Source organism: Engystomops pustulosus, chromosome 1 (genome assembly GCF_040894005.1).
Source record: "Engystomops pustulosus chromosome 1, aEngPut4.maternal, whole genome shotgun sequence".
NCBI classification, from domain to species: domain Eukaryota; kingdom Metazoa; phylum Chordata; class Amphibia; order Anura; family Leptodactylidae; genus Engystomops; species Engystomops pustulosus.
Genome location: NC_092411.1, coordinates 228,570,685 through 228,593,421, shown reverse-complemented (window position 1 = coordinate 228,593,421; position 22,737 = coordinate 228,570,685). Strand labels below are relative to the sequence as shown.

Here is a 22,737-nt window from a genome sequence, read left to right as displayed (position 1 = left end):
CTAATGCATGTCTCATCTGGAAGAACCTAAACATATCCTTATTGTTCAATCCAAAATCCTCTCTCATAGTCATCCAAGTTTTAAGAACTCCCTCATCATAAATTTGGCCCACCATTCTAATACCTTTATTGATCCAAAAATGTATTGATCCAAATATTCAAGTAATCATCCCTCCATCTTGTATTCCCCCGTATAGGAGTATCCTCATAAATCCCTTAAAGGCCTCTCTAACAGTATTGTATACTCATATAAACATTCCTAATGGTAGATCTTTTTTACACCTCCTACTTACCCCCATTTCAAGAATCTAGAAGAAGTTGTAATACCTCCAAACCCTCACTGTTGGTGTCAAATATTCTTCCCATACAGACCTTATATCCAGTATTTTCCCAATCTGTGCATCTAAATAATATATTTTTTTAAAATCTGGGTTAACTTATCCACCATCCTGTGTACTTCTCTTAATTGTCTCCAATTTAATTCTAGGTTTCTTCCCTCTCCAAATCTGATAGAATTCCATCTACCATCTTAAATATCCCTCGATCGATCCATATTGGGGAATTTACAAATACTTAAAGGAATTTTGGAAGGGGTCTCATCTTTATTAATTGTATCCTAGCAGAAATACCCAGCATTAGCCCTTTCCATGCCTGCACCTTGTTCCTAGCATATCTAATTACTGGAACAACATTTAATTCTACACATTCACACCTAGATATTTAAAATGTTCACCATTATCTATTATTTTCATTGGAAGTGGAGGTAATTCCCTACCTTGGTCTATATTCATGATCACTGATTTATTAATGTATCCCAGTTGATGGTAATACCTGATATTATCCTAAATTCTTGAAATACCCTCAATACACAGAGTCTATATTCCCTAGATACATCAGAATATTATCTTCAAAAAGTGATATCTTCTCAATTCTCTCCCCATAATGATATCCGACTATCTCTTGATCATTTCTAATTGGACAGGAAAGGGGCTCCATCATTAGGGCAAAATAATAAAGGTGACAGGAGGCACCTCTGCCTAGTGCCCTTCCTAACAGTAAATGTTTCTGACACATAACGTTAATTAACACTCTGGCCATCGCTTCATTATACAATACTCTAATGCACCTGATGAAATTGGGACCTATTCCCATAACCTCCAATACCTCCCAGATACATCCCCATTCTATTTAGACAAAGGCTCTGGCTGTGTCCAAGGATAATACAAGCCTTTCTCCTCCATTGTTTGGCACCATGTATGTTCGAGAATAGTCTATTAAGATTTTCAGTAGTACTTCTTCCACTCATAAAACCAGCCTGATCCCTATGAACTAGATCTCCCAATATTTCCCTCAATCTTTGAGCCATTGTTGTAGCCAATAACTTTGCGTCTGACGTCATTAGGGTAATGGGACTATAAGTATCTACCAGGGTATGATCCCTTTTCCCTCTTTCAGGATTACGATTACAAGAGCTTCTTTCATGGTCTCCACCAGGCCCCCTCTTTCATGCTTTTTGAAAGGTATCAAAAATTTCCTTTAATAATACTTCCTCGAACAGTTGATATACCTCTACCAGAATAGCGTCTAAACCCGATGCCTTTACCTTCTTAGACGCAGCCAGAGCCTCCCTCAATTCCCCCATTTCTATGGTCTATCCAACCAAATGGACTTCTGTTGATCCAACTTTGGAACATTTGCCCTAACTAAAAACTCCCTAGCCTCCCCACTATACTGATATTGAGGGGCCGAATATAAATTCCCAAAGTACTAAAAAAAAACTTTTTTCATTTCCTCTGTACCTAATGCCCAAGTTCTATCTTCTTTTTTTATGGATATAAAAATATGATTCTTCCAAACTGGCTAGTTTCTTCCCACCTATTGAAAATATCCACATCTAGAGAGTATTGTAAAAGACTTAATTCCTGTCTCGATTTGGTAAATATAAATTTCAGAGGGCCTTTGGGAACTGCCCCTCTAACCTTTCAGGCTAATTAGCATAATTTAAATGTTGATTTAAGAAGGAAGGAGGCCACTTATGATAAATATATGAAGATTAACAAAGTTACAATACCTGGGTGCTTATGAGAGATACACATTACATTTTTCAAGCTGCGACAAGGAAAACAATGCCTCTTTTTCCTACCTTGAAAGACAGCCTAACATCTCCATAAGGAGAATCTTACTTCCTTACCCTTGTCAAAAGCCTGTCAAACCAGTTCCCTACTCTGTACTGATGAGATGCCGCCACGTCAAAACAGAGCTGTTTACAGTTGGGAAAATATTCCTTTTGAAATAGATATCCTGGTTTGGCTTAAATCCCACATCATGTCATTAGGCATCCTGAAAGTCATACTTGATATTAAGAGGGCTACCTCACAAGGTAGCCCCTAGACTTTAGTATATATGTTTTTGGATTGGCGCACTAGGTTAGGAACTTTGAATGAGTGGAGTTAATGTTGCTGGTATCTTTAGAAAGGTGGCCTGCACCCAAACTACCAAGTGGTTACCACAAAAGGAGGGAGCCACAAAAAAGTAAAAACAAATGTGTTTTGGATACCTGCGCCAAATGTGGACATATATACAGAATATCTATAAGGTACTAGAGGAACACAAAAAATATATGTATGCACTCTAACAGTACTGTAGTTGCTTTACCATGTTCCACTATTAAATGGGATAACACAATTATGTTGCTCTACAGTAAGTCTTGGTAGCAATAAGATGGTTACCTGGTTCCTGCAGCTATTTGTTGGTTTGCGGTGTTTTGAGTCTCTCTTCAATCAAATAGTGGTCCGATACTCTGAGTGTGTTTGCTGAGTTTTGTATAGTTCACTGGTGTCCGCGTTGGTTGGGACCCGTGGAGGAAAGCCCCAGCCGCCGGTGGCTATACCTCTACACTTGGTTCCGGCAGTTCTTCGTATGGTGACATCACCAGAAACTACGGCAAGTCCAGGAGGACACAATTTCCTACGCGTTTCGGAGGATACTTCCTCCTTCGTCAGGGAAGCCCCTAGACTTTGTAGAAACCCAGGATTCCTGCTTGTAGTTAACCAGAATGGAACCATCGCTAAAGTACCTTGCATCAAATGAATTATTTACTTAATTATATAATTACTTAATTGTACTATTGCCATTTTTTATCTTCTATATGTGTGTTCTTTACATTATTGGCGAATTAAGTGGGTTATCCCCATAAGAGATATCAGTAAGTGTATTCACTTAAAACCAAATTTACTCTGCAAGGTTTTCTGCACCGGTAACTTCTGTTTTATATTACAGCTTATAGTTATTAGCTTCCTTGTGTATAAGTATATATTTCTATTAGTCTATGTATATCACAAAACTCAGTTTGAGATGCCCAAAATGTTGTAATACTATTGATCTTTTTTCACATAAATGTATACTATCTACTAAGGTAATGTCTGATATTTGGATCAAATTATAAGCATCCAATAAAAAAAAATGGTATGTGCCTTGTTTCAAATCTACTACATTGGGGCATTTAGTACCACACATTAATGAGAGTGTGCTATCTCTTGACAGTGTTTCCATTGGGCCACTTGATCTGGGTGTACCTATTGGTGCTCCATACCTGACGTTGAAGGTTGTACTATATGTGACATTACGAGCATGAAGTGAACATAGTTTGGTCACTCCAATTGGATGAAGAAGCACCCACACTCCCCTTCAACCCCATCACTGCTGCCTTCCCTTATTGTGATGCAATACTATTGGATTATTTTTTTTATTCTGGATGACCTCCCACACAGGCTTTGTAACTCTCTAAAATCAGTGTGTGCCAGCATTTGTGCCTCATTCCCCTGAAGGCACCCTGGTAGGGTGAAATATGTTGTAAGGAGCGGGGTGGGGGAACTTTGTTTTGGTTTTAAATGTGCTTAGTCACCTAATCCTTTCTATACCCGTTAAGTCTATACTGTATTTTATATTAACAATTTTCAGTATACAGTAGGCTTAAAACATGTCTCTGCATTGTGAGACAGATCCCTTATAACAGTGATCTATGGCTAACCAGCTGTGATTACATTACTATTAGTAATCATCTATAGATCAGACAATGCAGGGACAAACCAGGAGAGAAATTCTTGCTTTAGCCAACAATATTTTTATATATATGTATCCTTCTTATTCATAAATAAAAGAGCTTTTACAGGACATATTTGAAAAAAATGTCCTTGCCTGGGCTAACCTGTGGCCTATTGTTTGCAGGGAATGTGCAATCGGTGGGTGAGGTCTGCTAATGCAATGAAGACAGTAGAAATTACTGCCCAAGCCACAAACACGTGCAGGAGTATGACCTGCTCTAAAAAGTTGAGTCACGAGCAGTCGCCTCTCATACAGGCAGTGGAAACCGCAGTGATGTATATGAGCCATTTGAAATACATGGTATTGTGGAAACTCAGTTTTCTTCGGAAGTAGGAATTTCGATTCCCCATAAAATTAAACTGATCCAAATACAATATAGTACTTTATGATAGTATAATAAAACATCACTTGTCATAGAATTCTGTGTTATTAAAATTATTTCTCCACCACAAGTTGCCAGATCTACAGTTCTCTCTATTAGATGTACTTGTCTATTAGCCAAATTTTAAATCTTAGTCTTAGAGCAGACAAAAGATTTTTTGATACCTAAAATAATTATGTCACTAAAATGCATCACTAATGTTAAAACGTATTTATGCCTCTTTATGTTAAAGAGCCACATTATGAATCAAACTCAGGTTACTCAATATAATGAGCCAAGCAACTGCTGCATGTTAAATTGATTGACTATGTAAATCACTGCCATATCTCATTGCAGAATGATAAATTGATGCTCATTTAACATATTTAATTAATTAAAAGAATTATGCATTGGGTGCCAACTAATAATGTGCCTTGGTTTCCAGCAATTAGTACACTATTGTCTCAGTACATATTACTGTATTGGCTATTTATGGCCATCTGTATGGTTTGCTGAACAACATACTATGTGTCTGTGTTTCCCTAGAATTATACTTCCATCTTGAAAGAAGAAATCAGTTTGTCTGTATGCTTGTGTGAGCTTTGAGTGATGATGTGACAATGTGTGACTGCTATATATGCAGGAGTCACTTATCTGAGCTCTGGCAGTATAAATATCTGGAGCTGAGAATGTTGACATAGGGGGCTGCGCTGCTATGCTACAAATCTATCATAAGGATTCAAGATGCAAGCTAAACTCAATGCTGTCAACACCGACAATATGACGCCTTATACATAGTGAATTACAGATTTTTGTCAGAACTAAGACCTGACATTGTCATTTTGTAAAAAATGATCAAAATAATTCTGTATTTTTAATATAAATAAAACATAATCTACAGAAACAAACACCATAAAATTCAACGCTTAATGTAGTAAGTACGGAAAAAATTCTTATTTGTCCTTGCGGCAATATCCTTCCCTACTGTGATCCGATTATATCTCCCAACATTAAAAAAAAGTGTAAATGTAGCTCAACCATTTTGTCTGTCTCTCATAGACGAAAGAGATCATGAAGGCCCACCCTCTTTGATAAGCACCACCAATCATCTGTTTATCTTCCTAAAAAGATGAAACGTTAAAAGAAAATCAATGCAATTGTTTTGTGAAAGATTTTTTATACTATCTGTTGTTCCAAAATAAAGAACAAAACTGTCTAAGTGTTTGTTCTAATTAGTCTTTCATTAAAGGAAATCTATCATCAAAATCCATCATCATAAACCAGGGACACTTACTCATAGATCCAGGCACAGTGACTGGGGTAATCCTCTAATATTTTTTTATCTTTGCTTTTTCCTTCTAAATCAAACTTTTAAAATGATGCGCTAATCCTGCGGCAGTTCCCAGAACCCCTCCATGTTGCATATTCACAAGTTGTTGCAGAGCACAGTTTCAGCACACAGTGGGAGGGGTAGTTCTTCTTGTGCACTGTAACAGCCTCTGAATCTGTAGCACAGAGGTCCATAAGGAAACTGCCCCTGTAACCTTTTATGCTCATTAGCATCATTTTGAAGTTGATATAAGAAGGAAGGAGGCCATGTATAATAAATATATGAAGATTACCACAGTTACAATACCTGGGTGCTTATGAGAGATACAAATTAAATTTTTCAAGCTGTGACAAGGAAAACAATGCCTCTTTTTCCTACCTTGAAAGACAGCGTAACATCTCCATAAGGAGAATCTTACTTCCTGAACCTTGTCAAAAGCCTGTCAAACCAGTTCCCTACTCTGTACTGACGAGATGCCGCCATGTCAAAACAGAGCTGTCTACAGTTGGGGAAATATTCCTTTTGGAATAGATATCCTGGTTTGGCTTTAATCCCACATCATATCATTAGGCATACTTGATGTTAAGAGGGCTACCTCACAAAGTAGCCCCTAGAAATCCCTAGAAACTTTGTAGCCTTCCAATTAGAGAACCCATGTAAATTGCTACAGTTTGGAAAAAACTCACTGGAATATCATACATATGAATTAACTACGATAAGACCACAAACTTGGGTAAACATCTCTACCAATTTGAAATAACATTTTCTTGAGCCATCCAGTATTGATGCTAAATTATATTACATGAGTTGATAAATATAATTTATTAACTCTGTGGGAGCTAAAGAATTGCAGTAGTAGAGATAGCAGCACATTGTTTATTGTAATAAGCAGCTTACCATATATATAGCTATATATACACTCACCGGCCACTTTATTAGGTACACCTGTCCAACTGCTTGTTAACACTTAATTTCTAATCAGCCAATCACATGGCGGCAACTCAGTGCATTTAGGCATGTAGACATGGTCAAGACAATCTCCTGCAGTTCAAACCGAGCATCAGTATGGGGAAGAAAGGTGATTTGAGTGCCTTTGAACGTGGCATGGTTGTTGGTGCCAGAAGGGCTGGTCTGAGTATTTCAGAAACTGCTGATCTACTGGGATTTTCATGCACAACCATCTCTAGGGTTTACAGAGAATGGTCCGAAAAAGAAAAAACATCCAGTGAGCGGCAGTTCTGTGGGCGGAAATGCCTTGTTGATGCCAGAGGTCAGAGGAGAATGGGCAGACTGGTTCGAGCTGATAGAAAGGCAACAGTGACTCAAATTGCCACCCATTACAACCAAGGTAGGCAGAAGAGCATCTCTGAACGCACAGTACGTCGAACTTTGAGGCAGATGGGTTACAGCAGCAGAAGACCACACCGGGTGCCACTCCTTTCAGCTAAGAACAGGAAACTGAGGCTACAATTTGCACAAGCTCCTCGAAATTGGACAGTAGAAGATTGGAAAAATGTTGCCTGGTCTGATGAGTCTCGATTTCTGCTGCGACATTCGGATGGTAGGGTCAGAATTTGGCGTCAACAACATGAAAGCATGGATCCATCCTGCCTTGTATCAACGGTTCAGGCTGGTGGTGGTGGTGTCATGGTATGGGGAATATTTTCTTGGCACTCTTTGGGCCCCTTGGTACCAATTGAGCATCGTTGCAACACCACAGCCTACCTGAGTATTGTTGCTGACCATGTCCATCCCTTTATGACCACAATGTACCCAACATCTGATGGCTACTTTCAGCAGGATAATGCGCCATGTCATAAAGCTGGAATCATCTCAGACTGGTTTCTTGAACATGACAATGTGTTCACTGTACTCAAATGGCCTCCACAGTCACCAGATCTCAATCCAATAGAGCATCTTTGGGATGTGGTGGAACGGGAGATTCGCATCATGGATGTGCAGCCGACAAATCTGCGGCAACTGTGTGATGCCATCATGTCAATATGGACCAAAATCTCTGAGGAATGCTTCCAGCACCTTGTTGAATCTATCCCACGAAGAATTGAGGCAGTTCTGAAGGCAAAAGGGGGTCCAACCCGTTACTAGCATGGTATACCTAATAAAGTGGCCGGTGAGTGTATATATACGGTAATTGTTTTTTATAAACAGGATTGGCAAGCAGTAAAAAAAAAATTAAGAGGTAAAATGTATCCCTATGGTTTTCTATAAACCTTACTACCTGAGTCTACCTTTTGTGTTACTGGTTTCTCTTTATACTGTAACATCAGCAATCATTTTCTAACTTGATATTTTGACTGTATTAGCAGTTTCTTGAAATTCTGTGTGGGTGTGTGTTTAATGTTTTACATTGCACAGCTGCAGATAATTTGTCTCAGAGTTAAATTAGGTTATCATAACAAATTACATTTTTTACTTTAAATTAAGCTTGTTTTTTCCCAAATCAGCCATCAAAAAGTTATAAGCCTCCTTGCATAATTGATATTCTCAATCTTGTGTTCTGTATCTAAACTTATCTTCAATTCATTTTTTTATTTTTTCCCCAAAATAAATTCTTATATTTACTCAATTAATTATTAAATTTATTGATGTAATTAAATATGGTTGATTTATTCAAATAATTTGACGGTAAATCTGTATGTAATTTATTCTCATTATTAGTGCAGCTTTTGTGAGGGCCCCAGAGGTTTGTTAGAGAACAGAAGTAAATAAACTGCATCATAAAAACCAAGTTACACACCATCCAGACAGAAAGTTGTGACAATGTGTACAATGTTAGCTTTTAAAAAATAGCCAAAGCTTGGAACATCTCATGGAACATGGAGAGGAGGAGCATGGCGTTCAGCTGACCTACCATGATATGGCTGTTCATGTAAACAGACAGCCCAGAAAGGGAGAGAACCAATAAGAAAGAAGAGGCAAAAGGTCACTCTGGGGGACATGCAGAGATCCACAGCTCAGGAGAAACTGTCCACAGGACAACTTTTAGTCTTTACTCCACAGTTGGCAAAATGTCATGTAAGGGACACAACAAGCATATGGATGAAGGAGCTCTGGTCAGATTAGACCAATATGAATATCCCACTGAACCCACCATTCCCATCATGGTGGTATTATCATGCTGTATTTATGTATTTATTATTATTTCAGTCAAAAGGAAAATGGATGGAGTTGAATATAGAGCAATCCCTGAGGAACCTGATAGAGGCTGCCAAAGTCTCAAGGGACATCTACCACCAGGATCAAGGATTGTAAACCAAGCACACACTTACATACTGGTTTGTGCCCCATCTCACAGGATCTGCTGTTCTTTTGGCTTCTTATGCTCTAGTTTTAAAAAAAAATTATGAATTGAAAATGATGGAAATTAGGTGGTCAAGGCTCCTTAGGTTTTAATAAAAGCTAGAAGCCCCTCAGGCTCATTTTCATAATTGTTAAAGCCAATTTAAAAAAACAGGGCATTAGAAGATTAAAAATTAACCTGTCACCAGCAATTGACCTAATAAACCACTACCAGAATATTGTCAGGCAGTGTAACACCTTCTAGTTGTTTCTAATGTGGTCCAGTGTGTGGGCATCATCCAGAAAATCAACATTGAAGTAAGCTGTAAATTGCTTGTGTAAAGTCAATGAGGCGGAGAGTTTAACACTGAAGTCAAGGTGGGGAAAACTCCATGATCGAAATCATCCATTTGATTTCAGAAGATCTGGTTAGTGATGTTTCTGGATGCAGGGCCATCAATTCCAGTAAGGGGGCTTTCTAAGGAATAGAGAAACTTGACTTCAGTGTTAAAATCTCTGCCTCCGAGACTTTATACATTCAATTTACATCTTATTTCAAAGTAGATTTTCCCAATGATTCCATCATACTGGGTCATGAGAGAAGCATGATCTAGAAGGTGTTTGGCTGGTTGACAACATACTGGTAGTGGTATATTAGGCCAATATCCACTGACAGGTTCCTTTTAACCCCTAAATGCTCTGCGCCGTAGCTCTACGGCGCAGAGGTATAAGGGATGTATGAAGAGGGCTCACGGGCTGAGTCCTCTTCATACAAAGGTGGGGTTTTTTGCATATTGCAGAAAACCCCCACCGCTAATAACTGCGGTCGGTGCTTGCACAGATCGCGGCTATTAACCCCTCCGTTGCCGCCGGCAAAGTCGCCGGCGGCATTTAAAAGACGGCGATCGGTTGCCATGGTAGCCTCGGGTCTTCGTTTGACCCGAGGATACATGGCTTCTGCATATCCATTACAATGAGCCTGTGGCTCATTGTAATGTATGGTGTGCAAAGATGCGATATATTGCAATACTGTAGTATTGCAGTATATGGTAGGAGCGATCTGACCATCTAGGGTTAAAAAATAGTGAAAAAAAAAAAAGTTTAAAAAATAAAAAAAATTAATAAAATATTAAAAGTTCAAATCACCCCCCGGTGACCTCCGAGGCGGGAAATGGCGCCCAAATGTCCGAAATGCGACTTTTACACCTTTTTACATAACATAAAAAATGAAATAAAAAATGATCAAAATGTCGCACAGACCTCAAAATGGTAGCAATGAAAACTTCGCCTCATTTCGCAAAAAATGACCCCTCACACATCTCTGTGCGCCAAAGTATGAAAAAGTTCTTAGCGTCAGAAGATGGCAAAAAATTTTTTTTCTTTTTTGTACACATTCGTTTCATTTTTGAAAATTTATTAAAACACAATAAAACCTATATAAATTTGGTATCACCGCGATCGCACCGAACCAAAGAATAAAGTAGGTGTGTTATTTGGAGCGAAGAGTGAAAGTCGTAAAAACTGAGCCCACAAGAACGTGACGCACGTGTGGGTTTTTTTCAATTTTTCCACATTTGGAATTTTTTTTCAGCTTCGCAGTACACGGCATGTTAAAATAAATAACATTACAGGAAAGTAAAATTTGTTACGCACAAAATAAGCCCTCACACAGGTCTGTACACATAAAAATGAAAAAGTTATGGATTTTTGAAGTTGGAGACTTCAACCCCAGTCATGAACTTACAGTTGCAATGGAATGATTAAGATCAAAGCATACTAATGTGTTAAAATGCCCAAAACTCCAGCCCAAAATCCTATTGATAATCTTTGACCAACTTGAAAACTACTGTTCTTCAACCGAGTGCACAATAATATCTGTATTTGTTTTAGTCAATACTTTCCACATATATATTTAAACTATACATTGTTTTTTAATGCTTTATTCGAATTTGAAAAAAAATTGGCGCTTGTCAACAAAAATGGCTGCTGCATCTGTACAAACGGAGATACTGGGGCAGGTTTATCAAGCTGTCTAAAAGTCAGAATATTTCTAGTTTCCCATGGCAACCAATCACAGCTCAGCTTTCATTTTACCAGTGCTCATGAATATTTTTAAGGGGAGCTGTGATTAGTTGCCATGGGCGACTAGAAATATTCTGACTTTCAGACAAGTTGATAAATCTGCCCCACTGTTTATTCAGTGCTAATTGTATAGGGCCACATCCCTTTAACAAGGAACATGGTAACACGCAGCTAGGAATTTATTATTCAATTTCTAGGGAGAATAAAAGAGGTATGGCACAATACAAGAATGTGAAAAATATATAAAAAAAACTGATATAGAAACCTAGAGCTGTATCTGACCACTAGTTACTTAAAACCTGCTTAGGTTGTCATTAATTATTATTTGTAACAAACTGAGAGCAAGTAATGAGTATTGTTTATTTCCATTTCTATTGTTTAGCCCCTTTAGAATGGTAATTTAATTTAGAGTGTGTGTATTGAGCCTTGCATTTTGAGAGTTGAATACATTTCCCTAGTTGTATGTAATTAGTAATGCACATTGGCCCTGAGAGTACAATTGTTGCCATTATAGCGCTTATAACATATTGTTTTCAAAGCTTTTCACCAGTGTTCACTAAACTTATTAGAATTAACCTTAACCCCTTCCCGCACCCTGACGTGATTCTACGTCATAGGATGCGGGTAGTTCCCGCACCTTGACGTAGAATCACGTCATGGCGATCGCCCGAGCTCAGAAGCTGAGCCCTTGCGATCGCCGCGGGATCCCAGCGGTACGCGGTAGCTGGGATCCCGCAGTAACAGCCGGGATCGCGACTATCGCGATCCCGACTGTTTAACCCTATAGACGCCACGGTCATAGTGACCGCGGCATCTATGGTGTATTGGCGCGACGATCGGCACCCTCCGTGCAGAGCACGGAGGTGCCGATCGTTGCCATGGCAACCTAGAGGCACGATCAGGTCCCCTGGGCTGCCTATGGCAGCTGCCTGCTAGGATCGTGCACTGTGCACGATCTAACAGTGCAGCTGTCAGCCTATGCAGAATGCATAGGCTGACTATGTCATATGCTGCAATACATTAGTATTGCAGCATATTACAATGAACAAGTGATCAAATGATCACTTGTTCATGTCCCACCCTGGGACAAAATAAAACAGTAAAAAAATTGTTTTAAAAAAAGGTGCAACTAAAAAAAAATTATTTAAAAAGAATAAAAGTCCCCTTAAGTCCCATCCCATGCAGTAATCATATAAAACATAAAAAAAGTGAAAATCACGAAAAAAACCACAACATATTGGGTATCACAATGTCCGTAACAACCCGTCAAATAAAATAAAATGGTCACTGAACCCGTACGGTGAACGCCGTAAAAAAAAACACAAAAAAACCTCACAAAAATTATTAAATTTTCACATCTGACCGCATAAAAAGTGCATAAAAAGTGATCAAAAAGTAAAATGTACCCCAACATGATACCAAGAATAAGTACAGCTTGTCCCGCAAAAAATAAGCTCTAAACCAGCGCTGTAAACAAAAAAATATAAATGTTCTGCCCATTGTTACATGGCAATACAAAAACAAGTAAATGTCTCACAAAATGAGTTCTATATTCTGCAAAACAAATTCACCATAAAAAAGCCATGTAAATGGGGTATCGCCGTAATCGTGATGACCCATAGAATAAAGATAACACATTATTTTTATGGTATTGTGAACGTCCGGCGAAAAAAATGCTAAAAACCATAAACAAGAATTAATGATTTTTTTAACCATCACCAAGAAAGAGTTAATAAAATCTGATTATTGGCTATTGAGCCCCCTGTAAATAATGTACCTGAAAAGTGGATCTCATCCACAAAAAAATAATCCCCCATATGTCCAAATTACAAAAAAATAAACATTTTATAGCCTGTAAGATGTGACGTTGCAGATCTGCTCTGAATGGCGCCTCCTTCCGTTCTATGCCCGGCCGTGCGCCCATACAGCAGTCACCACCACATATGGGGCATCCTCTGACTCGGGAGACGTTGGGTATCAAACTTTGTGGAGTTTTTTGTAATTTAATACATTGTGATGGTTTAATTTTTGGCCAAAATTAATATATTGTCTAAAAAAATGACAGCTTGTAAATTAGACCTCCATTTTGTTTTAATCACTGTGAAGCATCTAAAGGGTTATCATACTTCTTAAAGTTGATTTTTTACACATTGAGGGGTGTAGTTTCTAAAATGGCATGATTTATGGGGGTTTACTGCTGTTTAGGCCTCTCAGAGTCAGTTAAAACTGAGCAGGTGCCTCTAAATAAGGGTTTTGGCATTTTTCATAAAAATGAGAAAAATTGCTCCCAAAATTCTGAACCTCCTAACAACCTAGAAAAGAGAGAAGATGCATAAAACCCTATGCCGATATAAAGCAGACATTCGGGAAATGTTAGTTATAAAGTTACTTGGGTGCTATGACTATCTGCCTGAAAAGCAGAACATTTTGAACTATGAAAATGAAGAATTTTTAGAAATTTTTGCCAAATTTAAGTTTTTTTCATAACTTAACACAAAAGATATCATCAAAATTTGAATATTACTTTGAAGTACAATGTGTGACGGTAAAACAATCTCAAAATCCCCTGGATATGTTAAAGTGTCAAAAAGTTATAACCTCCTATAATGACACAGGGCAAATTTTAAAAATCAGGCCTGGTCCTAAAGGTCTAAAATGGCTTCGACACGAAGGGGTTAATGAAATCTACCATCAAAATCAAGCTTGATAAACATTGGCTCCTTGAATCAAAAATAAACTTTTTGATTCAGTGCTGCAGAAGCACAGGTGGTTACAATAAGCAGAACATGGCTCACCCTCCCTTAGGCTATATTCACACTGCCGTTGCCCGCCCGTACCGTACCGTAGCGGGCAACGGCAGTGTACGGGGAGAGGAGGAGGTGAGCGCGGCGCACGGCGCCGTATTACGGGAAAAGATAGGACAGGTCCTATCTTTTTCCCGGGTACGGAACGGTACCGCTCCCGTAGGGTGCCGTGCGCCCATTGCTGCCTATGGGGGACGTATATCGGCCGTATATACGTTGGCCGTATATACGTCCCCCATACGTTAGTGTGATTGTAGCCTTAGCTTGTGTCATCTAGCAGCCGCAGGAAATAGGAGGGGCGGCTCTGCTCATTGTAACAACCAGTATAAAGACAGTACTAAGGGGCTCTGGAGCACCCACCAGAGCCCTTCAGACTCATTAGCACAATTATAGACAGGAATTCAAATGTTGCAAAGAATCATAATACATTTCTAAAAATTAGAACACCACTTCAAAAAATCATACATATTATTGTATCATTTCTTAAATACCGTATGTACTCGAGCTGATCCGAATATAAGCTGAGGTACCTAATTTTACCACATGCTAGCTTATTGCAAGCTATTGCAAGCTTTTGCTATTATTTGCCCCGATCTGCCACCTTCATACCAGTGGAGCGTGAAGGGGCGTGAAGGGGGGGGGGCGCTATTGTCCCCGCGCCTGCGCACACTCGCTGCCGGCGACTTTCATATAAGAAGTCTCTCGATGTATCCCGCTGAGAACATGCAGCGGCCAGCGTATGATAAATATGCCCCATTGTCTCTTTCATATATAGCATTATATAATGTTGTATGTGATGGACACAGTTCATACTATCGTATCTCATTTTATTCTAATCTTGTTTTGATTTTTTTTGTATATTCATATGAATATGTTTATATCTCATATACAGATATTTGCTATATATTACCGCTTACTATTGGTTGCTAAATGATTTAAATAATATGGAAATTACTGTACTGTCTTAATAGCTTACATTATACTCCCAAAAATTTTCCACGGATACTAGAACTTCCATCACGTAAGAAAAGATAAAATAATAATTATCTATCTAATACAAAAAGATCTATCATAGATCCATTTTTCCTTTATACAAAGATCCAGTACGTCTTTTTCACAAATCCTAATAGGGTGGAACAAGCGTTATTTAACCAACAGACCAGAGGTAGACGACATTCATTTATGTTCTGCTACTGAGGAAGAAGTTAAGTAACTCCGAAACGCGTCTAGAATTATCGCCCGGTCTGCCATAGAAGACCAACACTACCAGGAACCTGAACAAAGGAAACGCTATACTTACCACATTCCATACAGGAACCAGGTCTCCTCTACACTTGTGTTGCGACAAAAACTTCTATCCCGCATGAACAAACCTGCGGAAAAACGCGGGCGCGCTCTCCCGCTAGAATCTGGATCTTAAGGTAATAAATATCCGGGATGCCGGAGAAGAACTTTTACCTACACAGCGATATGAAAATCAATTGTAAGTCGGAACCTACTACCCATACCATAAAAAGGTATATTGTTTTTCAAAAGCAAGAATTCCCTAAAAACAAGACTTATCCTTATATCATTGGAACTTTCTCATATTAACTTATACTATTGGAACTTTTATAAATAGACAACGGGTTTCAACATTTCATCTAGAGTTAATCTTTCTAGATTTGTAAGCGACTAGCACTTTATATATATCCTATGAAGATAGATATATCTCTATATTAAAGATATCAATGTACATTATTTCCATTATATTCCACACTATATATCATGATTGGTAACATATGTATGTTTTAAATTCTTTGCATGTATTAAATACTATTTAATAATAAACATATCTCCACTAGTGCCAGTAATTAACAGATTTCTTTATGCATTCTCTTTTGGCCGTGGTGTCAGCCTACTACTGAGTACAATATTGATCTGCATTTCCTCCCTAGTACTGATTGACAGGTCTCTGCTAGGACATGCTGATGTGTGGGACATTGATACTCTGCTCCTTCAGTGGCCACTTATGTGACCAGGTTGAAGTCATCTATGGTCCATTAAGGTTACATTTGAAATATCTAATCCATGAATGTATCTGATCAGATGAAATCACAGCATGCCTCCATGGACTTCTTTCCATTCTCCATGGAGCCATGTTGTGATTTAATATGATCAGATACAGAATAAAAGTGTTAAATAATAAAAGTAATCACCTTAGGTAAAAGTATAGTTTTGTTTATAAATAGCATTTATTTCATTAGATAATTGAAAGGTATAGAAAATATAATTTAAGAAATTTTATTTGGATTCAATTAGAGCCATTGAGAATTATTTCCCCTTTTTAATAAACAACAAATTAAACAACAAATGAAATAAGCTCCAAACTAATCAGGTACTCCAGCTATATGCCATGCTCTCATCAATTAGATGAGAGTAAACTAGAGTACAGTAGATATACATTAGAAAGTAAAAACTAGAACGATAAGGCATAAGGCTTGTAAATCTTTAAACAGTAACTATGACCCTTAACACTTTCACCACCTTTGGCCAGTCATAAAGGGGTGTTTGGAGATGGTTTAAGGACACAGCTGACACCGCCAGTTACTGCCATGGTTGGTGCTGGCACTGGTCACGGCAGTTGCCCTGGCACCTAACAGATCTGCTCTTGGGGGCCCGCCATATATAAATTCCAGTCAGTATCCTATATAACCTCCTTAAAAATAATTAACATATATACTTACCCTCCAATGTCTCACAGCCTCACTTTTCCACACCACTCCTCCCGGCTCCATGAGGTTCCTCCTGGCAGTGCGGGCAGAGGCATGTCTATGCGCAATTCCCCCACACACACACTCTGAAGTCAGCAGGTTGTTACACCGCTGAATCATAATGTGTACGTGGGCAGGAGACATAGACGTGGCTCTGATGTAAAAAAGATTTTACTGGTATCAGAATTTGGCGAAGCAAGGCAATTTTTTAAAAATCATTTTAAAGCTATAAAGGCCTAACTAAACAATATAAATTTGGTATTGCTGTAATTGTACTAATTCAAACAATAAAGGAGATGTCTCATCTCAACTGCACATTAAAAAGCCGTAAAAATAAAGGCCATCAGAATATCAGAACTGTGGAGTTCAATTTTTTTCCAGCTTCCCACTACATGGTACATGGCACAGAATATTAAATACTGCAACGAGAAAACACAATTTGTCTCCCTGATAACAAGCTCTCATATAGCACTGTTAATGAAAAAAATTATAGCTTGTGGAAAACATGCAGTTAAAAACGTAAAAGTTTAAAAAGTTGAAGGTCTTGAATTGAATGTCTTTATTCCTAGCTTGTATTATATTTTGTATTAATTCTATTAATTCCAAGTACACATTGGGCCCATTTTAAGTTGTATGTCACTATAGACAAATGAGAGAGTCAAATATATTCACTTGTGTTCCAGAGACAAGACCATAAGGAGAACTAGAAGGCAAAAACATTAAAGGCAGGAGCCAGGAAGGTACTTTTACTTTTTTATGAGCTTGACATCATCATTTATGTTCAGGTTTTGGTAGCTCTCATTCGATAACATTGGTATTCACACAAACTAAATGCAGATAATATTCTGCTAATTTAAAAAAATCTACAAAGCGAGAAAAATATGTTACATAAGACATTAAGAATAATTAAAAGACATGCTATTTATGTCTAATCAGGTCAATCCTTTTTGTAACAGAGCTTAGTGTATCTGTTAACACGGATTTAGAAAGGAACACTTACAAAACCACTGCTTTAGAAAGCAAATCTTTCTTGATATACACAACAATCAACAACATGTTCTATAAATACACATAAATGATCAGGCTATCTAATATAGGGAATATTGCACTATATTCTACTCTTTAAAGTAATAATATTAATACAGGCGGTCCCTTTCTTATGGACACCTGACTTACAGCCAACCCTAGTTAAAGACGCACCCCTCTGCCCACTGTGACCTTTGGACTTACATAACATACAAATTCAACTTAAGAACAAACCTATGGAACCTATCTTGTATGTAACCCCGGGACTGTCTGTGTGTGTATGTATATATATATATATATATATATATATATATATATATTAGATGGAAACCCCCATTTTTTATTGTAGATTTCGATTCCCCAGGAAAAATAACATCCAATCTATGTTTTAAGCCATTTTCATTGACAAATGGCACTGTAATCGCCCTATATTAAGTGATAGATTTTAAAAAAAATATTTGATGCATATATTTTTAGTTTTTCGATCTGTGTATTTCGAAAGATATTCCACAGTCCAGACCTTTTTGTTACGCCATGTATGTTGATGAACATTAACTGAACAATAATGGCGGATTGTAAAAAATGATGACCCAAATCTTAAAAAGAATGAATATACATTAGACTAGACTGGTAAAGCACAAAATACACTGCATTATCGACAATGTGGTCTTCATTTTGTTCTATTTATTTCTATTTAGCATTATATCTTTTGTTATCAACTTTTCATTGTTCAGTTTCCAAGAATTATTCTGTTTTCAAACTGAGATGTCAGAGACAAGACATGTTCATAAACTCTACGAGTGGGAGGCACAATAACATCTAGTATATTTCAATAAGAAGAATATCTAATTCTTAGATTTGTCAGCTAACAAAAGTCAAGGTTTTTATGAGTTTCCAGGGAGTTTCTTTATAACTGTTTAGCCATTAGTGATTGACATCCCTTTGTGTGACTGTAACTTATTTATGAAGGTGGGATGATATCTGAAAAAATTAGAACATACAAGATAATATTCTTAAAGTAAAAATGACTGAAATAGTTTAAGAACATAAATTCTCTCATATCTTGTTAGAATTGTTAATAGCTTGATATTGAAAATAGGGATAATGATAAGCTGATAAGATATTTCATTAACATCTGAATGGTGGGGATCCATCAAAAGAATCTATCACATGGGACATGGATTTGCTGGTGGCTTCCTTGGAGCAGTGAAATAACAACACTGAATGGAAATGGAAGTCCATCCAAATTCTCACAATTCAAGTCTATAGGAGCTCAGCTGCAGTACACAGAGAATGGAGGTGGACATCGTGCTCCATTCTCCATGGGCCAGGATCATCTGAGTGGTAGGATTCCAAGTGCTGGACTCCCAAGACCGGTTATTAATATTACTCTGTTCAAAAATATCTTTATAATAATTTTTTCTTAGGGCAAGTACAAAATTTTAGTGTAATTGGGAAAAAATAAGAGGAATTGTTCAGCTTTGCTCTCTTTTTATATGAAATTTTTCAGATGTATTTTTACCTCTATGTCAAACACGGTGTAAACACTGCTGCCAACTCTACCAACTTAAACTAATATCTACACAAATCACCAGTGGTTATGGTATATTAAATCTAGAGTAGGAGAAGGAGTCAAACAATGAGGAGCCCTAGAACATTCTTGTGATATCAAAGTCATATGACACGGCTTTTACATGGGAAATCAAACATAAATTGGATGTTCTTTCTTTATTGGTGAATATTATTTGTAAATCATTGATTATGAGAAGTTGTGAAATAATCTTAGCAAATATTACTGGTCATAAATATTTAAAGGGGTTGGCCACTTTACCTCATGTTTTTTGTAATGTGTGTAAATGTGGAGGGCAGGCAGGAGCTGCCACTTCAGTCTCCAAAAGATGACTCTTCTATGCTCAATCTCACATGACATTCAAGGTAAACAGGCAAGATTTCACGTAAAATGTGTTATGGCAACTTTACAAATTGACAACTGCAATAATGGGCTTTTAAGAAAACAGGTTCCTTTATTGTGTTTTTATAGAGACTTTACCATATTTTCTGACACACCACAAGACACACTTTTTAGCAAGAAAATCATCCTAAAAAGTGTCTGAATCTTATAGTTCGAAGGTCAGGTGGAACCAGCACCCCCCTGACCACTGTAATGGAGATTGGGTGATGTGCTGACACAGCGCTGCACCCGATCTCCTAGAGGGGAGAGCCTCCGGACTGCTCCCTCCTCTACCTGGTGTCCAGACAGGGATATCGCCTCCAGGACCTGGAATGATGTCAGAAGCATGTGACGGATCACATGCTTTCTACATCACTCAAGGTCCTCATGCTGCCAGGATGTGGCAGAGAACTGGGACAGGGTAAGGGTGCATTCACTTGGCGGTATGCCCACCGGGCAGGCATACCACCGTGTGTCGGAGAGGAGGAGATGACCCCTCACCCTCCATAGGAAACACCAGCGCACGGGAGCACACATGGAAAATGATAGAGCATTCTCTATCTTTTCCTCATGTTCAGTGTGGATCGGTGTCACACATGTGTGGCAATGTACCGCCAGTGTGCCGCTATTGCCATCTATGGGGAGGTATATGAGGCCGCAAATTTGCAGAAGAAGGCGTGGGATTGTGTTTCTCTGAGTAAAAGTGCCATGTGTGTTCCTTATGTGATTGTATAGCTGAGCTGTGTTTGTGGTTCTGTATATATCAGTGCACAGTGTGTTCCTTTTGTGTAAGTATCTGTGTAAAGTAATTTAAAGCTGTTGATAAATTAATGTTGTGCAATATTTGTGATGAAAAAGTATTATAAAGAGCCTTGATTAGGATTCTTTTTAAATGGGTGTGGGCACAATCAAAAACGGTTTCAGATGTACAGAAGTAAAACGTTTTTTTAATTTATAATAGTTTCTAAAATATGACAGACATTGAGTAAAATTAAAATGAACAATGTAAACACATCCGCGTACAAATCATGTAAAGATCTTAATATAGATATAGGAACTTAGTTCGACCTTAATTGTATGTGTATCTTGTTAACAGGATTCCTTTAGAGCTTTGTAAACAATTTTGCAAACAATTTTGTAAACATTTTCGTAAACAATTTCGTAAACAATTTCTATTCCTTCTGATAGCGGTTGATTCTCTAGATATAGTAATATTAGTAGTCCCGTACACAGTGGGGAGTCCTATGTCCCAATAGAAAGATTCATAAAGATGAAAAAATTCGTAGAGCTGAAAAATTCATGGGGATGAGAAAGTTCATAAAAAAGAAAATTGCATGCATTAAAAATAAAGATAAAAAATGAGTAGTTAAAAACAAATTTGTTTAAGAGTAAATTGGTATCCAGGAGGTTTTTATGTTGCACAAAGTGTAGGGCCCTACACTTGTGTAGACTCTTACAGCTATTTGCCAAAAATATATAGGATGTTTAAAGTCTAATCACTCACAGTTGGTTGATCATATGCGTCTTTCTCTCTGTTCGAGCTGAAAACGTTTACTATTGTGGAGGTTTTGGTAATCGTTTTTAATATGTGATGGCGTCCTCCACGTGCAGCGGCATCTGTGTATGTCCTCCGGGAGCGCTTCCACGGGAAACAAGTTCGTACGTTTCACACTCCTCACTCTCCTCCTTTCACGGTGTGGATTCTGTGTCTGTTAGATGCCGCGGAGGATGTCGCACTTGAGAATATGCAACGTTCCAGACAAAAGGCTCGAGCCCACCCACGACTCGTAGGTGAAAGTTTTCTTGTATTTATATCGAGGGTGGTGTAGTGGATCAAATTGTGAGGATGTTTAGGTTCTGTAAGAGTCCAGTAATTTGTGGATAATGGCTAGACGCGTTTCAAAGCGCAATGCTTCTTCCTCAGTAGCCTTGCAATTGTGAGACCTCCTCATTGTTGTGTGTGGTTAAATATCCATTTTGGGTTAGACAATTTGATCCACTACACCACCCTCGATATAAATACAAGAAAACTTTCACCTACGAGTCGTGGGTGGGCTCGAGCCTATTGTCTGGAACGTTGCATATTCTCAAGTGCGACATCCTCCGCGGCATCTAACAGACACAGAATCCACACCGTGAAAGGAGGAGAGTGAGGAGTGTGAAACGTACGAACTTGTTTCCCGTGGAAGCGCTCCCGGAGGACATACACAGATGCCACTGCACGTGGAGGACGCCATCACATATTAAAAACGATTACCAAAACCTCCACAATAGTAAACGTTTCCAGCTCGAACAGAGAGAAAGACGCATATGATCAACCAACTGTGAGTGATTAGACTTTAAACATCCTATATATTTTTGGCAAATAGCTGTAAGAGTCTACACAAGTGTAGGGCCCTACACTTTGTGCAACATAAAAACCTCCTGGATACCAATTTACTCTTAAACAAATTTGTTTTTAACTACTCATTTTTTATCTTTATTTTTAATGCATGCAATTTTCTTTTTTATGAACTTTCTCATCCCCATGAATTTTTCAGCTCTACGAATTTTTTCATCTTTATGAATCTTTCTATTGGGACATAGGACTCCCCACTGTGTACGGGACTACTAATATTACTATATCTAGAGAATCAACCGCTATCAGAAGGAATAGAAATTGTTTACGAAATTGTTTACGAAATTGTTTACGAAATTGTTTACAAAATTGTTTGCAAAATTGTTTAAAAAGCTCTAAAGGAATCCTGTTAACAAGATACACATACAATTAAGGTCGAACTAAGTTCCTATATCTATATTAAGATCTTTACATGATTTGTACGCGGATGTGTTTACATTGTTCATTTTAATTTTACTCAATGTCTGTCATATTTTAGAAACTATTATAAATTAAAAAAACGTTTTACTTCTGTACATCTGAAACCGTTTTTGATTGTGCCCACACCCATTTAAAAAGATTGCTCTATTTTCCCTGGTCTCATTCGGTGTTGAGACCTACTGTGGATGCACTCAGACTCGGCACAACAG

The 22,737-nt window shown here is 38.0% G+C and overlaps 1 protein-coding gene across 7 annotated transcripts in view; it reads right to left on the bottom strand.

The window, feature by feature from the left end:
• The window catches only part of MARCHF1 (membrane associated ring-CH-type finger 1), a 211,734-nt gene that overhangs the window by 186,618 nt on the left and 2,379 nt on the right, over nt 1-22,737 (bottom strand). The window lies entirely within an intron of this gene.